This window comes from Eutrigla gurnardus (genome assembly GCF_963514095.1).
Source record: "Eutrigla gurnardus genome assembly, chromosome: 7".
Taxonomy (NCBI): Eukaryota; Metazoa; Chordata; class Actinopteri; order Perciformes; family Triglidae; genus Eutrigla; species Eutrigla gurnardus.
In genome coordinates this window covers 23,823,556-23,835,802 of record NC_139921.1, presented here as the reverse complement: position 1 = coordinate 23,835,802, position 12,247 = coordinate 23,823,556, and the positions used below count along the sequence as shown (strand labels likewise).

Genomic DNA, 12,247 nt, shown 5'->3' with positions numbered 1-12,247 from the left:
ACGTCCTTGCGGACCCCCTTTACGTCAACGCAAGGGCCTGACGTGTGCCTCCCAAAAATCCAAGACGCGCGTCGAGGCGACGCAACACCAACGCAACGGCATTGGCTGTGATTGGTCCGCTAACTACATCCGCTGGAGACCGCTATCCGGTTTCCACTCATAAACACCGCCATTTAAACTTTTAAAAGGCTACTTTTATTGTTTTCACCTCGTATTATTGTTTGCACCTTCTCGCTTTTGCACAAAGAAATAAAACACCAAGTTCTGAAAAATTGTGGACGTTTAAAGCCGGAAAGTAAACAAATACGCTATAACGAGGCTACGACGATATACGTCAAGAGTCTCGGTCGGTCGCTCAGTCTTTACAAAAAACATAGCGCCCTTTACCGGTGTGGCATTAAATTGCATTTCGACACGTAAACCCAACGCAGAACCATCACGGTCTCCCAGCAACTGCGTGGCCGTTGCGTTGCCGTTGCGTTATCACTAGGGCCCGACCGATTATCGGCCGCACCGATATATCGGGCCGATATTTAACATTTTAGGGATATCGGTATCGGCCATACTTTCCATAAATTCCCACCGATAAGTTCATATAATTTTCACAACCAATTTTGCAGCCGTTTCGTTCTGAACGCGCCTTCCGCTCTTGCCACTTGGAATTCATGAGCCTTGCCAAGTTGCCTCGCCCGTCACAGCATCTGATTGGTTTGGCACACGGAATACAACCAATCAACACGCAAGGCTGCAAGCGGGGCGGGGTGCCTTCACGCTCCCTGTGACTCGTGAGCGGTTTCTAGACGGCCACGTGGGGCTAAGGACGGTGCTGCGTGCGGATACAACTTAAAGCAGAGAAAACACATTTCCTTCGAGGTAAGCAGTGTTTCCCCTACCATTGTACAGGCCAAAAAAAATAAATCAATACTCCAAAAATAAGCTACCTATCAATTAATTCATAAATCAATAATCATTTACATTAGGAGCGCCTCCGCGCAGCACAGTAGACTTGCTCCGCAAGATGCGCGGCCGCAACAATCCTCGCCGCGCGCTCCCGCTACGTTTTTCGTGTACTTTACACGCTTGATGTTGTTCTGATGCCGTTCCGCCTCGTTAAACCACCACGATGTCGCTTTCTACTTTGAAAACACGGAGTTGACACTGTATTTTGACAAGCTGTTGCACTCTTTAGACTCGTGGTGTGAGCGGAACCGGACCGGTACCGGAACCGGACCGGTACCGGAACCGGACCGGTGCATTTATAAGAAAAATGCCGCTGTGTTTCTCCGTCCAAAATCCGCTTTCCTCGCGCTGCCTGCTCGCACAGATCCGCTCGTGCGCACATTCGCTGATGCAGGTCAAGTGTTTAATATAAATATATGCAGAGACGGCGCTCCTTCAAAACAACATCAAGCCATGCATGTGTAGTATTAGGACGTGATGACGTTTGTACAACCGGGCTAACGGGCCAAAGCCCGTTTGGGCTGGAGCAGTGTGAATGCAAAGCCGCTGGGGACCCCCCTGGGGCAATCGTGCCGTGGCACGCTACTGATCGCGCCCTTAGGCAGCCTATGTTAATAAAATAAGGATTGTTTTTGATAAGCTGTGGAACTCTGAGTTAACCTATTTCTACCTGAATTTCTATGAACTACCAGGCTGTTGAGTAAACCTATAACTTATATTTTACTTGATAAAATAAGACAATATATGCACTCATGTCGTTGTAGTGTACTATTAAAAACACTTAATGGAAGTTCGAGTCAGTGTGTGCCATTTTTAATTTATTCGAGAATTTTTTTCTTCTATTTATCGGTTGCACATATCGGTTATCGGCCTCCCATTTTCATAAATATCGGTATCGGTATCGGCCCTGAAAAAACCATATCGGTCGGGCCCTAGTTATCACTACGCGGAAGCATAATCAGGGCTTCAGAGGGCTCATGTCAGCTAAAGACTTAGAAAAACGTGTACAAGCCTTTATTACTAGTAGGCTAGACTACTGTAATGGTCTCCTTGCAGGTCTTCCGAAAAAAACTGTCAGGCAGCTACAGCTTGTTCAGAACGCTGCTGCTAGAGTTCTTACAAAGACCAAAAAATGTGAGCACATTACACCAATTCTTAAATCCTTACATTGGCTCCCTGTATGTCAGAGGATTGATTTCAAAGTCCTCCTGCTCACATATAAATCACTACATGGTCTAGGGCCGAAGTATATCACTGATATGCTCCCACTAGATAAGCCTTCTAGACCACTAAGATCTTCTGAGACCAATCTGTTAGTGATTCCCAGAGTAAACAACAATCACAGGAGAGCATCATTTAGTCACTATGCAACAAATAGCTGGAATAAACTTCCTGAAGATGTAAGACTTGCCCCAACTCTGACCACTTTTAAAACTAGACTGAAAACTTTTATGTTCACCATAGCTTTCTGCTAAATCTTTTAATGTCTGCACTGTTTTTAATTATTGCAAATATGTTTTTATTCTGCTTGAATTTCTGTGATGCATTTTAATTTTGCCTTTATTTTCTTTTAATTCTTTTTTTCTTCACTTCATTGTATGACATGTCATGATGTGAAGCACTTTGAGTCTGCCTTGTGGATGAAATGTGCTATACAAATAAAGTTGCCTTGCCTTGCCTAAAAATAACACAGAGACACTGACTTCTTATAATCAGTTTTATTTTAGGACGGTATAACCTTTTTGAATGTATCAATCATTTAAAATGTTTATTTCGTAAAGTAATGAACATAAAGAAGATTATGGAAAATCAGCTTTCCTTCCTCTGGGACGTTTGTGCCGTTATCTTCACCGACTGCCTTCCTGTGTACCGAACCTGAACTGGTTTATTGAACACTGAGCCTCGGCACTGCAACCTTGTCTGTCTGCATGTGTGGGTCCTGTCTTCTCTGTCTGATGGATGGAGGTGAAGTTTCTGCAGAATCCTCCCTCAGTTTCACATCTCTGTATTATTGTATTGTAATGTAGAAATATGGATATTTACAAGATGAATCCAAAGCTTTATTTTTCTGCAGGGAGTAGAACCAGTTGATATGAAACCATTTCATTCCTTACTTCTCTTAATAAAATAAAACACCAAACACTTCATCATGTTATTCATCAGTGAAAGCTTTATTATTATAAAAAGACAGTTATTAAACGCACACATCTACTTGCTGAGCTACACACATTACTCTCTAGCTACTTTACAGCAGTCACACAAGGCTTTATAGTTTCCTCTACAAACGTTGTCCTCAGATTGTTCAGAGCAGCAGGTGTGTTCCTCCTGCTCCCCCCATGCAGAGCTCCTGTCCTGGCCTCCATCCAGACCCTCTAGGCCTTACACTGGCTCCTGTGGAGGGACTGCATCTGGTTGTGGTTGTGATGGAGGACCTTGCAGGAGTACAGCTCTCCTGCCATCCAGCGCTCCTGGCTCAGGCTCAGGGTGCTGCTGCTGCTGTAGAGTCCGCTCTTCTCCTCCTCTGAGCTGCTCAGGACCCCCTCCGTCACCTCGGTGCCGTCCACCTCCCAGCTCACCACGGCTCCCTGAGGAGAGTAGCCGGTCAGCAGGCAGGCCAGCGTGGCCGAGCCCCCAGAGAGCTGCTCAGAGGAGGGGGGAAGCAGGGAGACTGAGGGCCGGATCATGGAGCCAGCTGGAGGGGAGAGCAGAGACACACGAGGAGCAGATTAACTTCCACTGTAGGAAAGACAGCTGAACATGACAGAGGTGATGTTACTGAGGGTTAGCTGTGTGCATGATGCTGTGGTCACACAGAGACATGGGATGGAGGGAGGATTTAACAAATACAACGCTGACTGGAGTTCTGTCATTTACAGGAACCAATCTTCTCCTGCGGCTCTCCTCATTAAATCATTATAGAATCATATACAATGTGACTGAGGAGTCATTGGAATAGAAAAGTTTCATTAATCATATGTAAACTGTAAGCAGTGAAAGACTTTGACATCTGTCTGTTTCACTTCCTTTTCATCACTTTGAACCAACGAACCGTGAACACAAACTGCAGCGACCCTGAATGTACAATAAACCCTCTTATTAGTTTGATCAACATTAGATTTTATAACGTACAGCTAACACACTAACAGATGTTTCAATATTACAAAATAAAATACTGCATCTACTTCACCAAAACATAATCTATAATAGGAAAATAATATGCAGTGTTTTCCTAAACTCCAATATCAGCCTAGATTAATGAATAATAAATATCCAAAAAGTATAAATGATCCAAAATAATGATTTGTTTCATCACATTTACTTTTGACAAAGCAATTATAATATTGAACGTTGTAGAAATCATAAATCTGTGATACTTACAGTTAACGATGAGTTTGGTTCCTCCACCAAAAGTCCACCACAGTGATACAACCTCGTTAAGTGGCCGTACAAAAACCTCCTGCACTGTGAACAAGCATCTGTCCACTGAAAACAGAGTTATTTTATAGTTAGAATGCATAATTAATCATTAATTTTCATTAAGTAATGATTTATCTCCTATTCCTTCAACATCTACATGTTTTTTAACAATTTTATAGCATATTTTTAAATTTGAGAGACAAATCTATCCACTGAGGAAACTGTCTGATTTTTTGAATAATAGAGAATTAATTATAAATAATTGAATCTACAACATGTTTCAAATTAAATGGATTCAAACTTATTGTATAAATGAATATTGATTATTTAATTTTTTTTTAACTTTTCTACTCCAGAGAGAAATCATGACAGCCTCCTCATAAGTCATATTTTCAGTCTTATTTAAGTTCATACATGGTTAAATGAACATGATGCTTATAGATAATGATGATTTACAAAATCATATGATGAAAAAGTGAAATATCTGATAGATTTGCATTAAATCCTGTCAGTAAATGAACAGCAGACAAACGTTTCATACCAACCACAGTGAACACAAACGTATCCTTAAATCCTCAACTGCACTTTTAATGTGAGTGTTTTCCTCTGTTCCATTAAGATCCTCCATGTTGTTCATCCGAGCCGTATTCCTCCTGATTTCGTGTCCCACGTTGCCTTCAGTCTGTTGAGAGCAGAGAAATCATTTCCATAGAGAGGAGGCTTTGCATCGTCAGCTGATCCTCCAGTGAACTGAGAAGCTTTATAGTCCTGTGAGTTCAACACTGCAGGACTCAGATCTGTCAGTCAACACAGCAGAGACCACAACCACCATGACTCTCATCACCATCCTCATCTGGACGCTGGCCTGCTGCTGGTTTACAGGTTCGTTGGCTCGGCAACATCTCAAATATGACGCCTTGCCTTTTCTCTCCTTTCCTTCTGCTGATGAATGAATGATTTGTTTTGTCCTGCAGGATGCAGCGGTCAGGTGACTGTGACTCAGCCTCCAGTAGTGACATCTACTCCAGGATCCACTGTCGCTCTCACCTGTAAGACTAGTCGACCTGTTTACAATAATAATTATTTGCACTGGTATCAACAGAAATCTGGACAGCCTCCAAAGCTCCTGATATATTACACTAGCAATCGTCAACCAGGAACACCATCTCGGTTTAGTGGCAGTGGAAGCAGGTCTGACTTCACTTTGACCATCAGTGGAGTTCAGGCTGAAGATGCAGCAGTTTATTACTGTCAGAGTGAGCACAGTGGCAATGTGTTCACACAGTGATTTGTCGCCGTACAAAAACCTCCTTCAGTGTGACTGAAGTGAGAACGGCCTGCTGCAGGTGCAGAGGGTTGTTGAAGAGACGGTGATGAGAATAACTGGTCCAGTGAACACAACACCAAGCAGAGTCACCAAGCAGAACCACAATGACTCTAAATAAAACTGAAACAGACTCACAGACGCTCTTCCACATGCAGTTTTAAACTCATATTCTTATCAGTTCTTTCAGTCTCTTTATGAGTGAGGTGGTCAGGTTCAATTCTTCTCAGACTAGCAAATTTTTCCAATTTATTAGTCATAATATAAAAATCCATTCATTTTCTTCTTCAAAATATAGTATTCTCTTCAACGACTATTAGCTTTCATTTTCTGCAGGGAGTAGTACTAGTAGTTGTACTCTTTAAAAATGCCATCTCCTCGTTACCACATCTAAACCCATGTCATGCTAACGATCTTGTAAACATCTTTAATTCCAGAATTCTGAATGTCATAGATGTCATTGCACCTGCTACGGTTAAAACATTTCTGGTAAGCAAAAGGCACCCTGGAGAAAAGCTGCTGTTGTGACAGCCCAGAGAAGAGAGGCAGGAAGGCTGAACGAATCCTCTCGGAGTACTAAACTTCATAGAACACACAGAGAGGATAAAAAAATCAATAATCTCAGGTAATGTAGTACTTGATTTGAATTTAGACCATTTTTTACTCCATGTAGCTAATGTATGACCATGAACCTCCAAGTCATTCCCCACCCCACCACACCCCACATCATCACCATGCACAAACAGACCTACAATCCCCACACACATTACCTTTGGTAAACTGTGACGAGGTAGCTCAGTTCTGTCACTGAACAGAATCCCACCTGCTGAGTAATGATTCATAATGTACACGGTGTCCACCACCTTGAATGTGTGGGCAGCAACATGAAACAGGCCCTCAATAACCTGGCAAAAACAACAAAATAAAAAAAGAAAATAATAATTATTCAGTTAATACACACTCTAAAATTGTCTGAACTTTCCAGCATTTTAAGAGTATCTTAGTAATTGAACACTTTTGATATAAGTCTTGAAATGCTATATAAAGTAGGTATGTCACAGTGCAGAGTGAAACTTATGATACTTGAAAACATGCAGTCACGTACCTCCCCTGTCAACCACTTGTATGGTCGAAGTGAGCATTGCTCACTATGGTGGATGAGGATGCTGTGCTCCTTAATCTGTGAAGGGAGCACTCAAATGACCATTTCTGTGTCCCTCTTTTTCCATAGTAAGGTTAACTGCAAATGAGAATTTCCAGGAAATGCATTAATGCAGTTTAATATTGACACTGGGAATGAAAAGGTTTTGGAAAAGCTGCAGCTGGAGTTGCTCGCCAGTTCAGTGCTGAACAGGACAAGGATCCGTCTTGGCACAGTGTCTCGCCGTTTAAGACAATTTGGACCGAAAGCCCACTCTACAGTGACCAAACCTCTCATCAGCAGAAAGAATGAACCCAAAGTGTGTAAAGAAGTCAGTTAAATTTGGAGGAGGAAGTGTCATGGTTTGGGGGATGTTTTCTGCAGCAGGAGGGAGTTGGGCCTCTTGTACAGCTACATGGCTGGATGAATGCAAATGTTTATGTGAACCTCCTTCAGCAACATGCAACATACCTTCACTTACACTTCAGAATAAATCAAGTATTAATACTTTGTTCTCTAATTTTGATCTCCACTGTATATATCTAAACAACCATTTAAACACATATTGCCTCAAGTAAAAAAACATATTTACCTGTGCATCTGTAACTTGTTGATCCTGAGCCTCTTTCCTTTTCTTCACTTTTTTGGCATGTAGGCTCCTGGGGTTTGGTAGTTTCTCTGGTGGATTGAAGTACTTTGAGCTGGACTTGGACTTCAATTGACCAGTAGAGCTGTCCCGCTTGCTCCACTGTTCTTCATGGTCATCATCTGGCCTGCGAGAACTTGTAATGTTTTTATCCAGTATCTGCATTGGCATATTATGTTGCCCAATGTGATCTTCCTTGCATTGAGGCAAACATTTTGGATATGAACTCTGCAGGTCTTAGGTACTTCTTCTTTAAGAGGATGGAGTGCTTGACCAAACCAAACCAGAGCTCAACATGGCAGTTGGTATCCCTGTTTTTTTCTTTTCCGTCTGTTTTGAAGGTCATGCATTTTCCATGCCGTGACAGATCCCCAAGCAACAACCCACTCCACAATGGGAAAATCCCCATATAGTTTTTTAACAGCACATTGATGACACCGGGACAGAGGTAATGGTTGTTTATGACAACTGCATCTTCTGATAGGATGTCACACTTTGCTTGGTCCCGCCTGACTTGAAAAGCAAGTGTAAAAGGTGACTTTCCAACAGCACTGTTAGCAGATTTCTCACTGGTGCTTTCCTCCTCTCCCATTACACGCCCACTTTATTCCAGCTTCATGTCCTGGATTTTCAAAATGTCGAGGTATGTTTTGCTCTGTTTTATCAAATGAGTGTACTCCTCTGCATCAAAAAGCACACACATGTGATAAAAAACCTCAAGGGGCACCTGCATGCTTGTGCAGTTGAGGAGGTAAGCAAAACTGAATGTTATAATTTCTGCATATTAATATTCATACAAAATAGACAAAGCACTAACAGCATAAAATGTGGTGTGTCTTATTTGATCAGTTTGGTTATACAATTTGATACTGGTTTGAAGTCACTGGGTCACGTGATGTGGAAGTTATTGAAAAAAATGCAATCATTTTGTATTCATGGTAAGTAATTTAAGGACGACTTAGCGCGAGGCCCTGGAGCCGTTCTCCTGCTGCCAACACTGGGCAAACCTCAGTAAAGTCGCGGCTGGAACCGGAGTGAACATCCGTCGAATATCCAACTTAAAACTAACTTCACCGCGGTACTTGAAATGATATTGTAATAAATATGGGTTTTATCCTTTGGCAGGAAAATACTGCCAGTGTCAGAGCCTTTAAATAATCACAACGGTATAGGAAAATATACAATCTTTATTAAATGATCACATGTTGAATATATAAAACTATTGCATAGAGGTAAAGAGGACTACAAATGACTAGAGGTCACCAGTCACCACAGGACGATCACTGCACGTTTCATCTAGGTGAAGAACCACTACACAGCACACACAGGGCTAGTTTCTAGCTTAAGGCACACCATTTCAAATCACAGCACGCAACACCCTCAACGCAGGAGGCACTGCAATTTATCAATCACAGCAACTTGAGAAATCACAGCAATCCACTCTCACCGTTTAAAGTGACCCGTATGGATGTCCCGCTTATGACGATAGCTCTACCACCTGTAACCTCCTCCCCCTCTGCACTACACAACGGCCTATATAAAACATGCACATACAGAAATACATTTAACAACAATATTGGTCAAACTTAACTCGCCCGCTTGACGAGACCCTCCCCCGGGGTCTGAGCTTGTGATGCCGTCCAACTCCCCGGGGAGCGGCTTCGCTGGACGGTACAGACAGTTCGGCTGGCGTCAGTGTCGCGCGCAGCAGCAGGGAGTATGAAGAGCAGTGGCGGCTCCTGCACTCTTCTAAAGCCCGGCCCTAACTTCCTACAGGAGGCAGCAGACCTCCCCTCCTCACACAGGAACCTCTGACCCCCTCTCTAACTATCTTCATCGCCGGCAGTCCTAAACGGCTGCGAACGACACCCTCCCTCCCAAGAGTGCCGAACCGCAGTAGTCAGATGCTCCCCTCGTGCCCCGTCTGCTCTGTCCTTTATCACCTTCCAGACGACCTCCCGCCCGCAATCACACACACACACCTGTACTCAATTCTCTTGATACACAGGTGATGCTAATCACCGAAATGTGTCCCCCAGCATATTCACATCACACTTTCCCCTCTCTTGAAAAAAAAGGACTCGTCCTCGAGTCACTAGGATGACATACGATAATCTTGCGACCAAACGGGAGGTCTACGCTGACGTAGTGGACGTCCCTCCTCAACTGAGGACACACCAGGAAGTTGGTGTGCCTGCTCTGGACAGGATACAGTCACATCTGAAGGAGGGGTTAATTCAGTGGCTGATGGGTCTCCCGATTGGGCCGTCTGTATTCCTACGACATCCGCCAAGGCAGGACTCCAATCAGTCCGACCCACTGGTGGTGTCCTCACTTCTGCTGGTGGTGTCCTCACTTCTGCAGAGGCATCATGGCGAGGATAACGATGGTAGACCAAATTAGCACCGAACTGGACCCCAGAGCGCTGATGTCGGCTAGATGGAGTCAACTGATTCCTCTGTTCGCTTCCTCGGGATGTTGTGGGATTTGATGGCACTGGCAAAGGAGACGTAAAGGGTTTAAGTCGATTAAAGTGAACAACACTCTCTTGGCCTCCCTCCACTAGCACTAGCCTATAGAGCACATCCGTCACCCTGTCCACGACTCTAAACGGACCTTTATACCGCCTCTGTAGTTTTGGACACACCCCACGCTTCCTAGCTTTATTCCGAACCCAGACTAGTTCCCCCACAGAGTAATATTGGAAATTAGCCCGAAAATCATAGTACATTTTCTGTTGTTCTGAGGCCTTGGCCTGGTGCCTTTTGACTGCCTCTATTACAGTAGACAAAGTGTCCCTCAGCCTAGACACATAATTGTCCACTGAGGCAAATGACTCCTGATTGCCTACGTTTAACATAATGTCGACAGGCAAAACAATTTCTTGTCCAAACAATACCCTATATGGGGTGAAGGCGGTGCTTGCATGAACACTGCTGCGGTAGGCTAACATAACATAAGGCAAAAGAGTGTCCCAGTTCAACTGATTATCCTCAACAAAAAGAGACAGCATAGACAAAAGGGTACGATTAAAACGCTCAATTAACCCGTCTGACTGGGGGTGGTAAGGGGTTGTCCGAGATTTATGCATATGCAAAAGCCTACATAATTCTTTAAACAGAGCCGACTCAAAGTTGCGACCTTGGTCGGAGTGGATACTGCGTGGTGCCCCGAATCGACACACCCATTCCTCAGTCAAGACTTTAGCGATAGTATGCGCTTCCTGATTAGGCAGTGGAAAAGCCTCTGTCCACTTGGAAAAATAGTCGCCAACAACTAGAATGTACTTATTTTTTCCTGGGGTCTCCGGAAGAGGGCCAAGAATATCAAGTGCCACACGCTCAAAAGGCCGAGATGTAACTGACGGTTGCAAAGGTGCACATGGCTGTCTCCCCTGAGTCTTGCGGGAAGCACAATCTACACATTCTTTAACCCATGCTTTAACATCTCCAAACCACCCTGGCCAATAAAAACGGTCTTTAACCTTTCCTTGCAATTTTTGCACCCCCAAATGGCCCCCAGTAGAAACACTGTGCAACTGTTCCAGAACTTTAGGCACCATTGACTGAGGCAGCACCACCTGCACCTGTGATGCAGCATCAGAATGTGCAGGAGGAATCCTCACTAGCCTAGCCTGCTGCACCTGAAGCTGGTTCCAAACAGGGCCATATCTCTGCAGGTCAGAATCTTCTGGCATCGGACTACCAGCCTGATTTTTACAATCAATTATTCGCTGCAGCAAAACGTCAGCCATCTGTGCCTCAGACAACTCATCTATCTCCCCTTCCTCACTGGACACTATAGGAGACAAAACCTCTTGTACTGCAAACACTTTTGAGGTAGCCTTGCCTATTGTTCCCTGACTGGCCTGCTGCTTGTTTCCAAGAAAAGCTGGCAACCTGGAGAGGGCATCGGCATTGCTATGTAGCTTGCCTGGACGATGGACAATCTTGTATTGAAAATTGGCAAGCTGTTCCACCCAGCGAGCCAACTGCCCCTCCAAGCCCTGAAAATTATGCAGCCACCGCAGGGAATTATGGTCAGTGCGCAAAACAAATTCTTTACCTAACAAATAGTGTCTGAAGTGTTTTGTAAATGCCACCATACCTAAGAGCTCTTTTTTAGTAGTAGCATATTTGCGTTCTTGCTTTGTAAGAGCCCTGCTAGCATACGCAACAACTTTCTCCAGTCCTCCCTCTTCCTGGGACAACACTGCCCCAATCCCCACGTCACTAGCATCAGTGTCCAAGATAAATGGTTTACTGGGGTCTGGATAAGCTAGCACAGGAGCAATAATTAGACTAGCCTTAAGTTGATCAAAAGCACTTTGACAGTCCTCACTCCATCGAAAACGCCTCCCCTTCTCTACCAGCTGATGCAAAGGGCGTGCAATATCAGCAAAACCCCTTACAAAACGTCGATAGTATGAGGCTAGCCCTATAAAGCTCTGGACCTCGGTCTGGTTGGTTGGGACAGGCCACTCTCTGACTGCCTCCACCTTAGCTGGATCTGGCATCACTCCTGCAGCAGAGATGACATGCCCGAGGTAATGGACTTGTGTAGAGAACAAATCACACTTAGATGGTTTAACCTTAAGGTTGGCCTGCTGAAGTTTTCCAAGCACACCACCCAGGCGCATCAGATGTTCTTGAAAAGTGCGGCCAAAAACAATTATGTCATCCAAATAAACTAAGCAGGTAGTCCACTGCAGATCAGCAAGTATTAAATCCATTAACCTCTGAAAGGTGCTAGGTGCATT

General features: G+C 44.1%; 1 protein-coding gene across 1 annotated transcript in view; it reads right to left on the bottom strand.

The window, feature by feature from the left end:
• Positions 1-562: 562 nt before the first annotated feature.
• LOC311015954 (putative RNA-directed DNA polymerase from transposon BS) overlaps positions 563-12,247 on the bottom strand; it is a 76,305-nt gene continuing 64,620 nt past the window's right edge. Inside the window, exon 2 of the mRNA XM_084013398.1 lies at positions 563-646. The gene's annotated coding sequence lies outside the window, so the exon portion shown is untranslated. The remainder of the gene's footprint in view (positions 647-12,247) is intronic.